Source organism: Sardina pilchardus, chromosome 11, assembly GCF_963854185.1.
Source record: "Sardina pilchardus chromosome 11, fSarPil1.1, whole genome shotgun sequence".
Taxonomy (NCBI): domain Eukaryota; kingdom Metazoa; phylum Chordata; class Actinopteri; order Clupeiformes; family Clupeidae; genus Sardina; species Sardina pilchardus.
In genome coordinates, this window is record NC_085004.1 from 25,605,963 (window position 1) to 25,627,836 (window position 21,874).

Consider the following 21,874-nt stretch of genomic DNA (forward strand, 5'->3'; position numbering starts at 1 on the left):
ACAGTCAAAGCGATTAAAGTCTGCTTTTTACAACCTGCATTTTTCCATAGCTGTAGCTTTTCTCATCTCATCAATGTCAATCATGAAAGTGTCAGTGAGAAGCATTGTCCTCGTGTAACCATAATCTGAAGTCATCCCATCTCTCAATAGTTTCAAAATGATTGCATTAAACACACATTTTAACTACATTTTAACATTTTAACACTTTTTTTTCAGATAATGAAAAAGGATTCGAAATAGACCTGCTCTCTTTTCACTGCAAGAAGCACCGCCGTGCATGATGCCAGAATATGTCACTGAGGTTTGTCTAGGAAACAAACAGTCTCTCTCCTGCTGTCCTCTCTTTGCACGTCTTTATCGTGTCCTGCCTTGGCCGTGTCCCTGAGGGAGAGGGTAAATTAGGCTTCAGGAGCCTGGACAACATCGCTCAGAGACCCCAGACCACCACCATTCATCCATTACACACAGACCGCGCAGCCACGGCCAGATAGGGAGGGTCACCGACTATCAGGGGGGAGCAGCACAGTCCCATCTCCTCCATTAACAACACACTCCCCATTAATAATACACACACACACACACATACACACACACACACACACACACACACACACACACACACACACACACACACACACACACACACACACACACACACACACACACGCAGAGACAATGTGTGACAGCAGCACTGTCCACATTGGGAGTGGTCATAAGCAGCATTTCCACGTTTGTTTGCAGGCTTACAGTATGGAAAATATTCAGCTCAGCTCCACTCACTGAGGGATGGGGGATGAATGTGAACCATGCAAACAGCAAGGGCCAAGATCAGGAGAGATCAGGTGTGATCAGGTTTAAATTATAGCCCAAAAATGAAACTGCCAGACATAAAAGTCAAAATGATGATATTTAAAGTCATAATTATGAGAAATAAAGTCATACATTTGAGATCAAAAGTCGAAATTTTGACTCAATTGGTCGGTACTGTAGCCTGCCCTCTTTGGATTTGGCCAAACATAAAAATAGGAATAGGCCCTTATACCTTCTAGCATTCTAAGTGAGGGTCTTGTGAGAACGCACTACAGCTTGCATTTTGCTCTTGAGTAAACACATCCAGTCACAAACAAACAAGACCCCCCCCCACCACCACCACCGCTGCCCTGCCACAGAGGCCTCCTCCACAGCGTCGCTAAAGAGGAGTGTGCGGCACGCCTTGCTCCCACCGTGTGAAATGACAGTGCAGGGAGCGCACGTTTCACCCCCCATTTCACCTCCAGCTGCAGGAGCGCAACAGTGCATCAGTGTCTTCCTCTCTGAAGGAGGAGAGGAGAGGAGAGGAGAGGAGAGGAGAGGAGGGGAGGGGAGGGGAGAGGAGAGGAGAGGAGAGGAGAGGAGAGGAGAGGAGAGGAGAGGAGAGGAGAGGAGAGGAGAGGAGAGGAGAGGAGAGGAGAGGAGAGGAGAGGAGAGGAGGGGGGTAGGAGGGGAGAGGAGAGAGGAGGAGAGGAGGTACTTGAACACAGTACTTATGGAAACTCAAGGAGACCCCTGCCAAGACCAAGCCTTCAATCGAAGCCACTCTAAACCTTCCCGTGCTCCACCTACAGTATGTCATGTCTTAAAAGGGCTGGCCCCTGGTATTTTGGACTGATACCTAATGAGCTTTGCGTTTGAAGGCCGCGCGCTCACGATGACGGTGACACACATACTCACAGCCCCATGCTGCCGGATGACCTTTACCGCTTAAATAAAGAAAACCGGTTGCCTCTAAGAAATGAATCAAAGCACACATGAGTAAATCAAGCAGGGACTAATTGAGGCCTTATTGACGCCAGGCTCGGGGGCATGCGACTACGCCACGCCATGCCGTGCCCGGGCAACGCCGGCCTGCGCCCGTAGACAGGCCTCGCTACACAGACAGCTTTATTTGTGAGTGATTAACGTCAATGTCCAGGGGGGCCTTTGCATCTCACTGATTGCTCCGAAAAGAGCAGGGAGGCGCACACAGCCACAACAGCCATGATGCTAGAGTAAGAAAACAATGCTTGTGTCCAGTGCGGTAGCCTCAGGCAACAGTCACATACAGCACTGGGCCTTTACGTACAGAATCTCCCCCTGAGGCGAGAGACCTTATAGAGACTTGTTTAGAATAATTGTGCAGCTCAGGACCATACGTATACATTGTTGTATTTGTTTGCAAACAAAAATCTATAATTAGTCTGCAATTGAGGTTCAATTCAAACTAATCGTATAAGACAAGGTTATTAGCTGCGCTTATTTGTTTGTGGGTTTTCATCTATATGATGGCAAACATGTATGCAGTGAATTGAGCACATCTGAATACTGATGTAAAATGGTGGGGGGTGGTCTTGTTCATGCAACTTGTTTGGCAAGGCTCTTCAGACAGAGATATTCTCTCAATAGGTCAAAGGTCATGTTATCATGAAAAGCTTTTTATTGCCCAGAGAGGTGTGTAGTTATACCCTGTAAATAATAACTTTGTAATATTGGAATGCCAACAAACAAACACACACAACAAACAAACAAACAAGCCTAATGCCACAAAAGCACAAAGTGCTCAAAAAGAGTAAACAAAACACAGTGCTGTCTGTGCATTCGCCGCACGGTCAGGCACACAATGATTTACCACAGGACTCATTTCAACACTCAGGCCGGTAGAATCACCCCTTCTTATCATGTCTGACAACAACACCAGCCTGGGCTCCGTCACCCCTGACAACACCACCTGTTTAGTGCTCCGTCAGCGATGACAACCAAACATTACGGACATGGTTAAAAGCCCTGCCTCGCCACACGGCGCTCGCTGAAGAAAAGAGAAAGAGAAAAGAGGAGATGGCGGATGTCATGTGAAGAGATGGCTGCCTTCTGTCGCCTGTCACTCCCTGTTATTGAGAACTGAAACTGCACCTGAGGGAGTCAAAGTCTGCCCGGCTCGCATCATGAGCGACATAACACATGCTGATGGGTAAGGTGCCAGGGCATTCTCTTTCTCTTTCTCTCTCTCTCTCTCTCTTTCTCTCTCACTCTCTTTCTCTCTCTCTCTCTCTCTCTTTCTCTCTCACTCTATCTCCTTATTTCTTTTCTGTGTGTGTGTGTGTGTGTGTGTGTGTGTGTGTGTGTGTGTGTGTGTGTGTGCTTCCATCTCACTCACTCTCTTTCTTCAGCTCTATCTTACCCTCATCTCTAACTATCTATGCATCTATAAACTCTCTCTCTCTCTTCCTCGTCCTTATTCATCCCTACATCTCCATGTTTGTCTCACTGTTTCCCTCCATCTCTTTCTCTTTCTCCACCTTTTTGTCTTAATCCTCCTCTTATCATTTGTAGCATTTTACTAAACTGGTTTCTGTGTCAAAACAACTGTATCGTGATCTCACTGCTGATTTGTAAATATCGCTGTTTGGCACAATATGATTGGATTTTTGTCTGAAATACCACAGAGACCGAGGTCTAATTACAGTTTACACACATTTCCACATAAATATCTGTCAAGAGAGGATAAAGCTCTCAGAGGATTATTAATTAGAGTGACACTTTATGTGTGTGTGTGTGTGTGCACGTGCGCGTGTGTGTGTGTGTGTGTGTGTGTGTGTGGATGCACATGTTTATCTGCGTGTGGGTGTGAGTGAGTGTGTGTGTGTTTGTCTGGTTATACAGGGGAGCAGATGTTACCTTAAGGGCATCTTTCATTTCATATCTGTCCATTAAATGCTTCTCAGTGTGTCAGTCATAGAGACATTTACTGCATTGTACTGTATATGGAACTGATCTTCCCATTTTCCTTGTGTCTCAATTATTATTTTTTACTTGTGCATTAAAAAATATAATTTAAAACATATTTTGTCGTTAATGTGTTGTGTGCAGCCTCTGCCAGAATGGATAAAATAATGAATGATTTGATTAAAAAAAAAACGGCACACAAAAGAAGCTCACATGTTAATAGCTTATATATAGATGGTGAATTATAATAATAATTATTTAAAAAAACAAAGGCACAAAACAGCATTTCTCTAATGAGTTCAACATGTATTCCATCAAACTGTATTCATTAAATGAACCGTAATCTTTTAAATGAAAATAAATCCCAGGCCAGCTCTTTCATTCACATCCATTTAGGTCTTGCTAATTTTACCCTAATTGATTTTACGCATCCGTTGTAGATATTTCTGCGCTCCCTGGTTCTAAGTGGGCCAGTGGTCGACATCATGGAAACTCCGACTGCACTTTGCTAATGATCGCGATGCCGGATATTTTTAAAAATGCATTTGTGAACGCACGATGGAGAATCTTAACTAGCGTTCGATGAGCCACCTTTAATGATCTGCGTTATAATGACCTGACTTTTTAAAAAAATAAGTGATCGTGCCAGGCTTTGCCTTTTTACCCTCCCACACAGCAGATACTTCTGCATCCAACATGGATGGTGATCAATGCCAAATAGGGACTCATATCAAATTGGATCATATTCAGATTTACTATTAATTAATTGTCCAAAAAATCTCTGCCTTCATTTCAATGTACCCCTGATTTTGAAATGAAGAAAAACACTTATTTCTTCAGGAAGTACAAAAGTTGACCTGTCAGCCTCCCGGTTCTTTACAAGTATTACAGGTATGTCCTATCACCTCTTGTGTCTCCCAGATTTCCTAATCTCCCTCACAAGACTCCCAAGGATGCTTTTGATCAGTTAAAAATAGCATCACAAGATGTCGGGTGGGGGTGGGGGTGGGGTGGGGATGGGGGGGTGCTCTGGACCGGTTGCCATCTATATTTCCAGTCTGAGACACATCCCCGTTCAGATCAATTGAGCTCTCCTTCCTCGGCTTTGAAGTCGGGGGCGAGTTAAGCACGCCGTGGAGTCAGCTTACGGCCCGATCCGATGCGGAGCTGCCCCGAGCCGGCGGTGTTGGCCTCGCGCACGCGGCCCAGTCTCTCCACATGCGGTCTGTGGAGTGATTGGATTATGTCGAGCACCTCAAGCCTGAATAACTGAACAGTTATCTCCAGCAGCTGCCTGCCTGGCTGCCTGGACGGCCTTTAATACCACAAAATGCTAACATGATGTATAATGCATCTTATCCCTCTCTCTCTCCGTATGAGTAGGTGTCTCACCCCGGCCGTGTGCGGGGGCCTTACTCAGTGAGAGGCCATGTGTGAGGGGGGGCGGGAGGGGGGGGGGACAGGGGCAGGTGAGATACTGGAGTCTCTCCATCTTGTTTTGCTTTTTTCTCCAGGACAACACAGAGTGTGCTCGTCTCTCTCTCCCCCCCGTCTCTCTCTCTGTCTCTCTCACACACAGACACACTTACACACACACACACGTATACAGACACACACACACACGGCACACAGACAAAGATACACACACACACACATAGTTTTTTTTTTTTTTTTACAGACAAGAGCCCGTCTGCCTTTTTCACAACCCATTAGCTCCTGGAGCTACATCAGAAGGATGTGGGAGCTGGGCGAAAATTCTGCAAGACACAGATGTCAGGATCAAAAAGTCAGAGCTGCTCCTCCGAGCAGCAGGGGAACGTGTGTGTGTGTGTGTGTGTGTGTGTGTGTGTGTGTGTGTGTGTGTGTGTGTGTGTGTGTGTGTGTGTGTGTGTGTGTGTGTGTGTGTGTGTGTGTGTGTGTGTGTGTGTGTGTGTGTGTGTGTGTGTGCGTGTGTGTGTGTGTGTGTGTGTGTGTGCACGTGTGTGTAGGGTTGTGTGTGTGTTTCTTTGTGTAGGCGTCTGTGTGTGTTTCTGTGTAAGTATGCGTCTGTGTGTGTGTGCGTGGACACGTGTGCAGTTGGTATGCATTATTATTTGTCTGTGGAAGGCCGAGTCATCTATTCTACTTTGAGAATAATAGACAACAATCATACATTCTTCATCATAATGACTTACATTTAAGATGTGAAACACATAAAGAATGACTTTTTTCTACCCAATGGCAGGCCTGATAACATCTCAGGCCCTGCGTACAAAGTGTTAATTTTTCAGTGTGTTTGGCCCTTTCGTCCACATGTTAACAGCATGTTAACTCTGGACATTCAATGGATATTTTTTTAAAAATACCTTTGAAGTGAAGAATTTTAAAAGGCCATTTTCTTTTGGATTCATGTGGTAAGGAGATACCATCACAACATCCCCTGTAGTTTGTGCTCCAGTATGTAAAGATACATTTCTATACTGTATATTAAATGAATGCTGCATAGTCAGAATATGAAATAAAAATAATACTAAAAAAAACCCAGATAGATAGATAAATGACCTGGATACGTGTATACTGTACAGGGCTCCAGTGAGCCTGTGGCCTCCTCACAGAGGATGCTGGTCGCCTGTGTTGACGCACAATAGGAAACCTTTCCCCTGAATATGTCTCTCACTGATTAACACTCTAACCCGCTCGGCCCCACATGGGGAGGAGGAGGAGGAGGAGGAGGAGGAGGAGGAGGAAGATGATGGGTAAACAAGGAGAACATGCCTGTGTCGGCGTCTTGCCCTATTTACTGGGGCATGGAGGAGCACCAGATGGTCCACTTCATGGCTCCCGGGCCTGGCAGAACTGGCACGGGGCCAACTGGGTTAGCCATGCGACGACTGAACCAGCGCTCCAGCTCATCTGCTCTATGTTACTTGTGAGGCTCTCTGTAGCATAATGCGCGCGCGCGCACACACACACACACACACACTCACACACACTCTACACAAACACACCAACACATAGACGCCCACCCAACTACAAGCACACAGACACAGCACACACACACACACACACACACACAAAGGCTCACATGTACCGTACAGCATACACATACACAGATGCCTGCATATGCATGCACACACACACACACACACACACACACACACACACACATATACACATACATAGATACACACACACAAACACACACACACACACACACACACACACACACACACACACACACACACACACACACACACACTCCACACAAAATCATCTAACGCACAGACGCCCACCCAACCAAAATCACATACAGACACAGCACACACACTCACACACAAAGACTCACAAGCATACACATACACAGATGCCTGCTTATGCACACACACACACACACACACACACACACACACACACACACACACACACACTCACATACAGTACACACACATACATATGCACATACATAAATACACAAATACACACACACACACACACATGCACTAATACACAAATACACAAATACATGCAGAGACACACACACACACACATACACTAACACAACTCTCCTCCACCACATATTCCTGGTAACCCCCCCTCCTCCTCCCCACCCTCCACAGGACCCTCTGCTCTACATGCTGACCCCCATATGTACCCCACCGGCCTGGCCGGCCCTCCACTTTCAAGCCCAGCCAAGGTGCAGCCGGACCAGGTGAGGGTGCAGCAGGAGACTCCCGGGCCCCTGGTTCAGGCTGGGTTCATGGACTCGCATCTGAATTCAGGGCACCGGAGATGGGCCCATCACGTGTCCCTGGCAGAGAGGGGAGTCCCCGATGGGATGTCAGGTAAAGAGGGGGGGGGGGGGGGGGGGTTGCTGTGCCGGCCCTGTCTGTCCACTCACCCCGAGTTAAGGTACGTGTGTAGGGGACGGGTGGACAAATGTGGACGTCGCTGACATGCTCCGCGAGGACAGAGTGACAGACCGTGTCAGGGAGGTTTTGACTCAGGGGGTGTCAGGTGATTGGCTCAGCACAAAGGCCTGCGTCTGATATGACAGCATGACCAGAGGGCAAGCATATGACTGTGGCATACATCCATTGTGCCTCCGCCCATATCGACAGTAGACTAAAAGCTCCTGTCAACCATTCAAGCCAGCCATTGACTGCATTATTTTGTCTTTATTTGTGGCTATTTCAAAAATGATTTTTGGGCTTTCCAAAATGATATTAAGATTTACCTAAGTATTAACCTGTTTTGTAAACAAGCTGTTTTATCTGTTTTGTTATGTTCTTTTGAACATAATGTAGCAAAAAATGACGGTTTCCTTGTCGTTTCAGTCAGTCACACACACACACACACACACACAATTCAATGGGAGGGAAAGCTTTCTGACCCCGACATGCGCACACCTTTTCTGGGACGTGGACCGTGAAGGGGTCTATTTGCTGAGTCAAAAGTCTCACGGAGGGTCATTAGCATAGCATAGCGTGTCTTCTCTCAAAAGCACCGAAGCGCTCCGGCTCTCTCACACACAGTCTGTGCCCTGTGGGTTGAGCTCCTGAGTAGTGACACCACTCTGGTCTGGGGGAGAACAGGCCCACGGCGGGCTACACACTCCCAGTGATGCTGCTGTCTATTAGCCGACCAGGGCCAGGGTCAGGGCCCACTGCTATCCCCAGCCTAGGAGCGCTGCGCTGCCTGTCAACACACCTCCCAGCTGCCGAGCCGAGCAGGGTACAGGCACAGCGTTACGGGCAGGCCGGGGTGACAAGCGTGCCCCCTAGATCACAACTGTCACGGTCGCTCAGCTTACAGCTGGGAGGCTGGCTCCCACAACATACAGTGCTGCTAAACGAGAAGAGGAAACTGCAGAGAGCAGCCCTGGCCACCCTCGCACATCCTGGATACACACACAGACACTCACTGACACACACACACAAATACACACACATACACACCAATAGACCTACACACACACACACACACACAGGCTCACACACACACACACACACACACACACACAGACAGACTCACTTTCATATCCCCCTTCTCCACACCATGAGGTACGTGGATTGCATTCGCTGGAATTGGAAATGTTATGCATCAGTGATTCCTCAGGTCTCTTACTGCTCGTAGCTCTGGCTGCAGGTCATCAGTGGGGTTGAGAGAGAGAGAGAGAGAGAGAGAGGGAGAGAGAGAGAGAGAGAGAGAGAGAGAGGGAGTGCTGTAACCTGGTTAATGGAGCCTGGGGCTCCTCACCGCTGGATGCTGAGATCCACACCTGTGAGCTAAACCCTGCTGCCGGCATCTGAGTGACAGTGGAAGAGGAGATTGTGCCATTGGCTATCTAACGACAGACATGTTTTATGCTGTTCCATTCTATTCTACTTCTCTTCTGTTCTTTACCGTATTTGTGTTCTCTTTGTGTTTCCGTGGTTGGCCTCTCAAAATGTGTTCTTGGAGTCCTGAAGTTAGTCACAGAAAGAAATGGCTTGTGAATGTCATACCCTTGTCAGTGCTCTTTAAACAGAAGTATTCTGCACGACAACAGTGACTGTGGCTCTGGTGTCACAAATAAAACTCCTCTGTGAAAATATTGGACAACTGTGGTGGTCTCCCTGCTGAGGAGTGCCATTTCACCTGCAAGCTGCTCTCCCCCACTAGCCTCAAACACTTGTGTCCTTGTGATTCAAATCTTAAACCGCGAGTGGGTGCTTCAGGTAGCCAAGGGAAGGGAAGGGAAGGCAGCCCCTAGAATGCAGATGACCAGCACAAGCACTTTATCTCACCAGGTCTGTCACAGCTGGCCCATCTGAGGAGCATCTCCAGCTCCCATGGTTGATATGAACATGACAAGAGCACTATGGACATGGCTCATTTTTGATTGCGAGTCCTGACAACATAATTCAGCATCAGAATTATATTTTTTTGGGGCGGGGGGAGGTGTTTTATGCCTTTATTGTGATAGAATAGTGGAGAACGACAGGAAGTGACAGGGAGAGAGAGTCAGGCGGAACCTGAGAAGGACCACGGGCCGGGAATCGAACCCAGGACGCCGGCATATGCTATGGCTTGGGCCCAGCATCAGAATTATGATACTGGATTATGCTGTCATCAAAAAAAAAAAAAAAAGAGTTCAGTACTCAGTACAGAACAGTTTTGTGTTAAGGGTTATAATGCTAAAACATGATGAGTGTGTGCTATTATACTGTATCTCCCTCAGATCAGACACAGACACTGTGGCACAGGGACATGGCATGAGTGTGAGATGTTGGTCTGGTTTCCCAGTCTTCAGTTGCAACTTGAGCTCTGGAACGTGCTGCTGTGCTGTGAGTTGACATTTCAGAGAGCATCATTTCACAAGTCTAGAGCTGAGGACCGATAACCCTTGTTTTTCAACTGCCAGGAGTCATCTATGACCAGTCAAGAAAAATAAATAATCATTTGCAATGAAGCTGAGTCTGCATGCTTGCTTACATTGTTACAGGAGCATGGAGCCTTTTTTGTGAGCTGCACCATGTCACTTTAGCAGTCAAATAATTGTGTCTTACATTTTTGTGACATAAAATGTTTTGTGTTTTTCTTGATATTCATCAAATGGCACACAATGCACGGATAGGATGCTCCAGGTACTAATGATCATTAATGTGTTCATCTGAGCCCAGACAATAGGATCAAGGTATTTAGCTGCCTGGGTCCGCATATGACAGCATCCTGCCAGTGCCAGAAAGCAAAGAGATACAAAAAAAACACATCAATAGAAGCCTTAATGAATGTAATGTTCTAATTATAAATGGAACTCAGCCCTGTCTGCGTTGCACATGCAGCAGGGAAAACAATACGACTGCCACTCACTGAGGTGGACGTTAAAAAGCATGATAATTCAATTAAGCCATCCGCAATGAAGCACCGCAGATATGACAGCCGCCCTACCTTTTCCATGTATTCTACCTTAGACAAGTAGATTAATGGAAGAAATTAATAAAATAGGCACATTTTAGTCCATAACAAGTGCAACAAACAAAACAGAGAGTATCTCATGCTTGGCGTGTGGTGTCGTATGTGTACTTCACCATGTTTCATCATTAAGTTACGTAGATGTGAACTCTTTTCTCATTTTCTTTGTTGTAAGAGATTGAATCCTGTTCACATGTGATGCCTATTGTAAGACAAATTGTGTTTTTATTTCTAGTGCGGCTCCCAATGCAACCTCTCTTTTATGCACCGTGAACTTATGTGATGGTTCTCTGTCGCCCCCTGCTGCTTACTTTTATCCCTGCCGATGTGGATATTTGAACTGTCCAGGAATGAGGACATGGATGTTTGAACAAGGAGTTTGAACAGTTATTAGTATCAATCAATTGCTAAGGAACTTATTGGAAAAGCAACATCCAACTGAAATGGTCATATATCTGCAGATCATGATCGGTCATGATCATAATGTCACGGTCTGTAACATTCAGCCTGTTTTGGCTTATTGCAATCCAGGGGACCTTTCCAGTCCATCTGGACTCCATACAATCATCACAGATACCTCTATATTATAGAGGTAGAGATATATACAGTATGTATATCCCACTCAAAGCAGACATACACATCAATTCGCTGACACTACCTCCAAGTCACCCAGTGTGAGTGCAGGCGCAAAAGTCCACGCAGCGCCTCAGCATAGATAGTGCGCACGTCGAGTCGAGTGTGTGAGAAGCAGCAGCAGCAGCAGCAGCAGCGTGTGAACCGTTCACCACCAGTGCCGAGCTCCATTGTCCCGACCTGAGTCCACGCCGCCGGCCGCAGGGGTGTGAGCTCGCGCCGGGGGGACAATGAGAGGTGGATTTGCAGCCGTCCATCTCACTAATCTCCAGAGGCACCCTGGACCCTGCTCATGGAGGACAACCGGGGGAGAACGGTGACTGGTGAGCAGGGAGCAGAGAGAGTGATGGGGAGGGGGGGGGGGGGGGGGGGGGGCAAGGATGGGTTTTGTGTATGTGTGTGTGTGTGTGTGTGCGTGTATGTGTGTTGCGGGGTTCGGGAGTGGGGTGGAGTGGATTTAGGGGTTAATCCTGCAGTGGACAGTGAACCATCCATTAGATTCCAGTAAAGAGGAAAGGTGCTCCAGCCCCCTGCCCAGGACTGTTATGCGTGGACTATCACAGACATAACACTGATATTAGAGCTGGGAGATGCATGGACTATCACACAAATAACACTGATATTAGAGCTGGGAGATGCATGGACTATCACACAAATAACACTGATATTACAGCAGGGAGATGCGTGGACTATCACACAAATAACACTGATATTAGAGCAGGGAGATGCATGGACTATCACAGAAATAACACTGATATTAGAGCTGGTAGATGCATGGACTATCACACAAATAACACTGATATTAGAGCAGGGAGATGCATGGACTATCACACAAATAACACTGATATTACAGCAGGGAGATGCGTGGACTATCACACAAATAACACTGATATTAGAGCAGGGAGATGCATGGACTATCACACAAATAACACTGATATTAGAGCAGGGAGATGCATGGACTATTACATAAATAATACTGATCCAATGGACACAGCACAATTCTGAGAGAGCACACTAAAGAAGCACTGCCATCAATATGCTGATTCACCAGCTGGTGTGAACTGAGGATTTTGTTTATGTATACGTATAGGTTGTGCTCGTATTGATACAATTTGAGCTATAATCCTACTGCTGACCACGGGTCCAAGACAAGGGAACACAAATGTTAATGAAGGCCAATGGCACCAGGACAAGTCTTGTTGAAGCAGAAGGAATCATATACTGTAGCAGTGAGGTTTCAAACCAGTCATCCATCATTGATATGTGTGTGTGTGTGTGTGTGTGTGTGTGTGTGTGTGTGTGTGTGTAGGTGTTCCGTGTTACGGCGTTCTGTCACTTTGTACAAACACTTGACTTCTGATCCTGTGCACCCGAGTCTCAGCCCTCCCTCCTCGCCGCCCCTCCAAACGTCCCCGTGTGCCGCCGCTCGCTTTCCCGACCGTGATGCGGTCGAGGGACTTGTCATGTTTGCGGATGTTTGACTTCCTCTGTGTTTGCCGTCCTGGAAGACATGCAGGAGGACAGGAGCGCGAGCTGGGGGGATGGAGAGGAGGAGGAGGAGGAAGAGGGGGGTGATAAACAGGAGGTCTGGAGGAGAGGAGAGGCGGTGTACTCAGTCAGAAAATGCACTCCGACTCCCTCAGTGTCTCAGCCACTCCTCGGCTGATGTGCTCTGAAAACCTGTGGCTGTGTGAAAGCGATGCTATACGTTCAGTACAAGCCAGACACCGGAGCTCTGAGCACCAGAGAGATGTTATTATAGTGGGTTCTAATGACTTCAAAGGAACGGTAGACTTAGAGTGACAGAGAGCAGGCTGTTCCTAATCAGCTCTCATTCTAAATTCTATTTCCCCGTTGCAGAATATAGCCTGGCTCACTACTGTGAGTGGGGTCTTCAACACTGTAGAAGCTTCTAGGCCTAATGTTCTACACAACCTGCCCCTCTCATGTTCTCTTTATCTGCAGGATAAGTCAGAACACAGACAACATAACAGCATAACTGGCAGTTGTCACAGAGTCACTATGATTTCTCAGAATTGTCCATGAATAAATTAGGAAACTGAAGCTTTAACCCTTATGTTGTCCTTGGGGTCAATTTGACCCCAAGCAGTGTTTAACATCATAAAATATATGGTTCACTTTTTTTGTTTTGCTTCAATTTTCATGACTTTTCCTTATTTGAAGGGTACAACAGAGTAAACATGAAATTTGCACAAAAATATGTTTCCAATGTCCTGTAAAAAAAATAGTTACGTTGGTGGTATTGGGGTCAATTTGACCCCATTTTTATGAAACATGATGAAAATGAATATTTGACAAATTATGGATATTATTATTGTAATAGTATGAGAACATGTAGCTATTATCATTATTTCATATACAAGTACATATTACATATAAGTTATTTTGGCAGGTCTGAAAAAGTCCAAAAAGTCAGCCTTTGGGCTGTTGACACTGGATTGGCCATATTGCCAGTCAGGGTTCCAGGGTTCATAAAGGGGTGTGGGGGGGTGGGATTGTTTTGTAGGGCTTTTGATAGTGGTTATCACACTCTTGTTAAGTACCTACCACAAAAAAAAATTGGGTACAAAAAATAATTTTAATCATTTTTGAGAGTTTTTTGTAGCTGGGGTCAAATTGACCCCAAGGACAACGAACGTCGTAAGATTTTAGGACAACATGAGGGTTAAAGCATTGGTAATATTTTTCCTGAGGATAAAGATTTTCATGCCACTGAAAAACATACTGAAATCCTTGGATGTTGAAAGCTACTGTGGCCAAGCGAGACCCTCGTGAAAGATTGGTCTTTAAACGGCTCCAACAAGTTTCCTTGACAACATAACACCACACACACACACACACACACACACACACACACACACACACACACACACACAAAACCCCATCTGGCTTTCCCATACATTAAGTCCATTAGGTCCACACGCTGAACATTCCTCTCATGCAACAGCTTCTCTTCCAGTCACCAGGCGCTCAGCCTGGCTTGTAGCAGTTAATGTGATGAACATTAATATAGCTTTGACTGATTGCTCTCTCTCTCTCTTTCTCACTGCCCCCCCTCTTTCCCCTTCTCTCCCTTTCTCTCTCTCTCTCTATCTCTCTCTCTCTCTCTCCCTCTCTCTCTCTTATCCCATGTACCATACCAAGCAGGAGGATGCCCGATCAGCCAACCGACTGCTGCGCAATCAGCAATGCGGCGTGGCTGAAAGATCAGTGATTAGGCAGTGAGTGCGTTGCTGTGTGGTGTGGTGTGGTGTGTGTGGTGTGTGTGGTGTGCGGTGCAGTCAGCACAGTGCTAAAGCAAGGGCCCATCCAGGCCGGCTGGCTATGGGGGGCGGCGTGCGCTGTGCAATGAGCCTGTCACCCGGCAGCAGCCAACAGAGGCAGCAGCAGCCTGCAGGAGGGCCCGGGCCTAGTCTGGTGCACTCTGCTGTGCAAGATCCCGGCAAGACTCCTCACTGGGGCATATGCCTGCGTTTAACACCGCGACCTGCTTCCACATGGTGGGCTTTGCACATACCCTGCAGTGAAGGTGGTGTGTGTGCATCTGATTGAATGACTGACTGACTGACTGGAGTGTGTGCATCAGTGTGTGTGTGTGTGTGTGTGTGTGTTTGTGTGTGTGTTAATATCAGTAATCAGTGTACTGCACACAGACAGGGTATAACTAGGCCCTGCTGCACTCATGGAAAGTAGATGCACAGTCCCCCTGACTTGTGTCATGCAGGCTCCCACTGAGGTTCCTCCAGATCAACATTAGTGTCTGAGTGTGGAGCTGGACGATAGAGACCAAACATTCATAGTGTTGTGTGCTGTTATCTGTTCTCCTGTGGCTTGCGTCCTAGTCTGAAGTGCAGAGGCAGGCCTCCCAGAAGGTAAGACCATGAGTCAGTGTGTGTGTGTGTGTGTGTGTGTGTGTGTGTGTGTGGGTGTGACTGGTCAACAGCATTCTCGTATTCTTTCATATGGAAAGAATTTGTTGGGAAATAATTCACCTTTATTTGATCTTTTATCTGATATTTTAATTTCATCCATTATTAATTGTGTGTACCATACATTTTTTGGAGTATTTGTAGAGACTGTAGGTTTGTAATTGTGATTTAGTGTGTTGTTTTTTTTTGTGTCACGGTAAAACCATGCTGTTTGTCCCTTGGTTTGTGAGAGCAAGGACTCAGGTTAGTTGAGGAGGCATGGGGCTGAAGTTGTGCCAGCCTGTCAGAGTGATCACTGAAAGGGACAGATGTCCCCTACAGTCCAGTCCAGTACAGTGGACAACAAGTCAAGAGAATGTGAGGTCAAAAGAGATCTTGTCTTGACTAAAGGAAATTTGAGTAAACAATTGGCAACCTAAAAGCAAAAAAGTCAACAGAAAAAAGGGCTGATTCAGTCTAAAGCATGGTGTAGTTTAGATATACAAATCCAAACTTTTTACAAATTACAGTAATTGGGCAAATGGCATATGGAAGGAAATATTTGTAGATGACATTTAATGTAATTACTGATTAAATATATGCCTTTTCTGAAATATATATTTAAAAGAATATGTTTTTGGGAAACATTGGAAATCTGTGTCTACAAATGTCAAAGTTTCCGAGTTGTACAGTATGTCAGATTGGCCAGAGGCAAGGTTTTGTGCATTACAGGCTTTCAGCATCTGTGGGAAACAAAAATAAAATATTTTCACATTTAGCCATGGGTTGCAAATGCATTCCATATCTTTGTGTACGTGTCTGGATGCATCTCTCAATCATTATGTATGTGTGCTCACTGTATATTTGTTTTTGAGAGAAAGAGTGAGTGAGAGAGAGAAAGGGTGTGTGTGTGTGTGTGTGTGTGTGTGTGTGTGTGTGTGTGTGTGTGTGTGTGTGTGTGTGTGTGTGTGTGTGTGTGTGTGTGTGTACTGTACTGTATTTGTTTGTGCACGCATGTGTCTCATTTGATTGCTCCCTGTAGTGTGTGCTGATAAAGAACAATCTGGGAGGGGGGACGAGAGCTGTATTTCACCGAGCCTCTTCTCATTCACGCCTGTTGGCCTTGCTCCTGCTCTCACACCCCATACACACACACACATACACACACACACACACACACACACACTGCACACACACACAGACATTTGCATTTCACACCGTTTTACCCCTGTAATGGCTGCTCCTCAGCCTCCTGCATGAGTGCATCACATTGGACTCAACTTAGCGATGGCCAGGGCAGTGTTTCATGAACACACACACCACACTGGGTCCACATCAGGGGCACCATCTTCCACATGAGGGCATGCAGAGGTTGTGGTGGTCGTTCGGAGAGTAAGGGGGGAAGCAGTGGCATTGGCTGGGGTGGGGGGGGGTGGGGGGCTGGGTCGTGTGTGTGTGTGGGGGTCTTGTTTGAGGTGCCATTGTGGCGTGTGATGAGTACAGTTGCATCCGCATAAGTCCACAATGTTACATTTACTTCCACTTACGGGTTGTGAGCGTGCACATGTAGGACGTGATTTGCTCCTTCGAGCCTGCTCGGGATTTCTTGTTCATCGGGAGAATGCCAAGTCATCGGATCAATCTGGGAACGGCTGTCTTAATGTGACAGTAATGATATCCCCTCATTCACAATGGGGCGTTAGAACGGCAAGGGCCATGGTGTAAAAGAAATGCCTCCAGTTGGGTTATCCAAGTGATGTGTGAAGTCTGGGATCATGGTCTCCCACACACACACACACACACACACACACACACACACACACACACACACACAGACACACACACAGACACACACACATTAATACTCTGTCGTGCACGGGTCCATGGGCTCGTCCTCCTGTTGCATCTTAAATGCTGAGAAAGCTCTTCCTTCCTTCTCACTGCCTTCCCCACCCCCGAGGGCCCTGGAATCTGAGTGATCTAATCCGGCTCCTACCTCCTCGGAGTGACTGATCATTTCACGTCAAATCAGAGCGTCTCTGAGCGCGCTCGCACACTTTAAGCGATACTGCATTACCCTAATAGCAAAGCCATGCGCCACAGACGAAGTCTCCTCTCCTTGTTCTCTCCCGACTGACTGCGGTGGGGCTCCTGAGACATGGCCAGTGACTATGTGATATGGGCAATGTTTACGGCGCGCGCTCTGATAGCACGCGGCATCATGCTTCTCTAAACGCACTTCCTGATATGTAAATGTTTCCGCACGTCGGCGAAGGATAACGAGACGGGCACAGTTATTATATTGAGAGTTCGACGCGGATGGAAGAAGAGAAAAAAAAATCAGACGTGAGATGTGATGAGCGTTGAACCGTGAAATTCTTCGCTTTCCTTCTCCCGTGTTCTAGCACTTGTTCGCTTTATGCTTTCTTTCTCACTCTCACTCCCTCGCTCTCTCTCTCTCTTTTTTTCCAGCGCATGGGAACTTAGCGTTGAGCAGGGCTTAATCCAACATCTCACTTTCTGGACGCCCCGGCCGGCACCTCCTGCCCACTCAGCTGTGATGACCCCTCCGAGCCAAACATCCACTCGCATCGCCTTCTGCTTCTCTTCACCTGTCCCAGCTCAGAGAGTGTGTGTGTGTGTGTGTGTGTGTGTGTGTGTGTGTGTGTGTCTCTCTGTGTGTGTGTGTGTGTGTTTCTTCATTTCACACATCCTCCACTGCGTTCTTTCTATCACTCTATTCGCCCCCCTCTCTTCCATCTGTCGTTCAGGTGAAGACAGGTGCTTTGTCATGAGTGGGGTGACTGCTGAAGACTGTGGCAGCTCCAATGTGTCCTTCTGAGGCTCAACAGATGTGTACTTTACAGGACGCACACTTGTGTTACTCTTCTGCTGCAGAGCTCCTGTTCAGGGCTGCTGTGAGTTCTCAGAGACCTACAGAGGCTTGTGTGAATCTCCAGGGGTGCTTGAAGGATCTCATGGCAACACAAAAGCTATGATTTGCAGCAGAAATGAGTGGCTGAGGACACACACACATACACACACACGCACACACACAGAGACATGCAGTCAGACACACACACACACACACACACACACACACACACACACACACACCCTGGAGCCCACTGGAGGCTTTCCCAGGAGTCAAAAGCAAGAAGGTCTGGGTGATGTCTGTGATTGTGTGTCTCTCTCTCTCTCTCTCTCTCTCTCTCTCTCTCTCTGTGTGTGTGTGTGTGTGTGTGTGTGTGTGTGTGTTTGTGTGCACATTGTGTGTGTGTGTGTGTGTGTGTTGGCAAGGGGGCTAGTTGCAGGGTGTGTATCAGTGTCGGGCAAAGGGCCCCAGCAAGTGCTGCCACTCATGGGGCCGACTGAGAAGCCAAGAGCGCCGGAGGGCCGTGCTCGGAGGTGCTGGGCTGACAGGAGTGATAGTTATTGCTCAATGACATTACATGTTTTCCTTCAGTTTCATGTTGGATTGATTTCCCAGATCTTTTGAAATATCTCCAGAGCCCCTGAGCACTATGACTGGCACCACGACTGCAGTGAGAGGGCAGAGGGAGATGGAGGGAGGGAGAGAGGGAGGGAGGGAGAGAAGGAAGGATAGAGGGGGTCAGGGAGGAAAGAAACAGACAAAGAAAGGAAAGGAAAAGAAAAGAAAAGACAGGAAAGGAAAGGAAGGCTATGAGAGGATAAACAAGAGAAAATGTATTAAAAATGACTTACGTAATTAATGTTCTCATAGATGAATTTGCCTTCTCAGTTTCACAAGATGATTTTAGATGGATTTCTAGACGGATCTGTCGACAAATCTTAGTAACAGTCATCAAGAGTTGTGTTTGTAAACCATCCACCCCATGATGACTTGATAGGACAGACTGCAATAAATAAACTGTAGCTCAGTGTTTCCATGGAAGAATATGCAGCGTCATCACATCCCCTAAAGATAAGTCTTAAGAAAACAAAGTGAGACCACCAAAGATTCAAGGGCAGTCATTAGCAATGCATTGATTTTTATTCATATATTCCACTCTATTCAAATTCAAACCCCTGGGCCTATCCACATTTTATATACTTATTAGATTATGCGTTGTCAGGGAGCGAGTGAACACAGGCGTGTTTATAATCGTTTTGTTTAATTAGCTTTGGTCAACGCGTCTCTTACCTATTTAGAACCCTTTAATGCAATTTAGCAATGTCACATACCACTTCACGTTTCATTAGGACTCCGTGTTAAATCATGGGTCTCAACGCGAAATAACGCCCCGGCAGAGCGAAAAACGCGAACGCTCTCTTGCTCCAGATGTGAATGGAAGAGCGAGCTTAATCACTGCAAATTGTTCATCGTGTGTGTGCCCACACCTTCACTGAGTCGCCCGCTTATTTAGCACGCCCATGCGAGGCACGGAAATTAGGTGCGGCGCCTCTCGTTCACAGCTGAAGCCCAATTGCATGGCGTCTGAACAGAAGATCCGGGCCTGATCCGTGCGCTCTACTTGCGGTTTGGTGGTGCGTAAAAATGGAAAACAGCAGCAAGGGTAATGCAGGATCCACGCCTTGTGTATAAATCAATAATGCATCCTGAGCCCAATTTAAAAAAAAAAAAAAAGCTTTGACCAGAATCGTCAGATGAATTATCACTTGCATGTCAATACGATTGCACTTAGGCTATGTTGTTTGCCTTTTATTTAAACTGCGAAGAAATAATCAAAATGGCCATGACTTGTAATAGCCCAATTAATATAACATAACAAGAAATAATTGTAGTCTAGTGTAATTAAATTCATGTATGGCTTCAGAGCTGTGAAGCAAAATTGCATTAGCATCTTTGATAAAATTAAGAAATGACAACCAGTTGATAGGATCATTATGGCACTTTCAAAGGGTAATTATTCATTAGATAGAGAAGATGATTCAGATGTCTGAGTCACTGAGTCATATTTAATTTTACCCATCAAGTCATGATGGAAATCAAAACTTCAATGACTTTATCAAAATGTTATGACTACACTTTGACAGCTTTTAAAGGTTGAAACAGAAACATTTAAATGTTTCTAACAAATAAAGATGTAGCTGCTTGATAGATTGATATAATTCTATGGGGCCAGCAACCTTATGATTTGTTATGAGTCAAGCTCAACAGGAATCAATGTTGATGTAGTTTACCAAAGCCATGCTTGTAAGTTGTAAAAGATTTCCCTCTTTTTTTCCCCCTAAGTGGTGTGACACTGGCCTCAGTTGAGTTAGTGCCATGATGAGGTTGGGGACACTGGGGTTTAGGGAAGCGGTTGGGGAGGTCTTGGCAGATCGGGACACTTCAGAACTGGGGTAGTGGCGTTGGCAGTGGAGGGGTGTTGATGGTGGGGGGGTCTGTAGGGGGGGTTGACGGGGTGCCCTGGGGCCGCCCAGCGGTGTGCAGTGACCCAGCTTGTCGCTCACTGACCTGTGAGAGGGACATAATGAAGTGTGAGAGGCTGTCACCCTAACCGCCTGTGACAGGCCCCGGCCCAGGGCACATCTGTGTCAGTCAGCCCCAGCAGCGGAGCTCGCGCCTGGGCATGGGGACGCCACGGCGCTCCCCCACTGGTGAGCGCCGGCTCCAGCATCCACACGCCCGCTCAAGGGACGGCCCCACGCGCCACACCGCAGCCAGCCAGCCAGCCAGCACAGCCAGCACAGCCCTGGCCCCGGCTCTGGTGCGGAGGTGGGAGCGGGAGGATGGGGACGATGGGATGGGATGGAGCAGGGAAGGGTGGAGTGGGGTGGGGAGCCAGGGGAGAGAGGACCAGCTGTCACACACCAGGGCCAGCAGTGCTTCTGATGACGTCCTGGGCAGCAGCACAGCTCTGTTTGCCATCTCTTTCTCCCTCTCTCTCTCTTTCTCTCTCTTTCTCTCTCCCTCTCACTCTCTCTCTCTCTCTGTTTCTTTCTGTCATTCTCTTTTCACTTCTCACTGTAACCCTTTCTCTTCCCTGTTTCCACTCTTTCTTCCTCTTTTCATCTCGGACCCCTTGCTCCTCTTTCCTTCCCTCCATCTCCCCATCCCTCTCTTCTCTCATCTCCTTTACTCTCTCTCTCTCTCTCTTCACTCTGCCCTTACGTTCTCTTGTGTAGGTCTCTGGTGGGAGAAGTTCCTATGGTGTTCCTCTACATTCATTAGATAGGGTCACGGGGTCAACCACCACATCTTTTGGAGGCTCATTAAAACTCATTAACGTTTCTGTCCCTGGGACCAAAGAGAGGCTTACATTAATCCTCCTCTTAGATCTACTGATGTCGTACGTCTGGGGCCCCCTCTTCCAGTCCCAACCGACCCCCCCCCCCCCTCATGCCCCTGCCCTGCCCTGCCCCTATCCAGTCCACCAAACTGACACCATGCCCCTCTCGAGGTATGCCCGGGTCCCCCTGGCATTGCCCAGCTGGCATGGCAGGGCAGGGGGAGAATGAGGCCCTGCCAACTGTGCTCTCATACACACACACACACACACACACACACACACACACACACACGCACACACACACGCACGCACACGTACACTCACATAGACACAAAAACACAAGCAAGCATGCAGCAGGGCTGCACCAGAGCACTAATTGGGTACCCATGATGACACCAGGAGCAAACACACACTCAAAGTTCA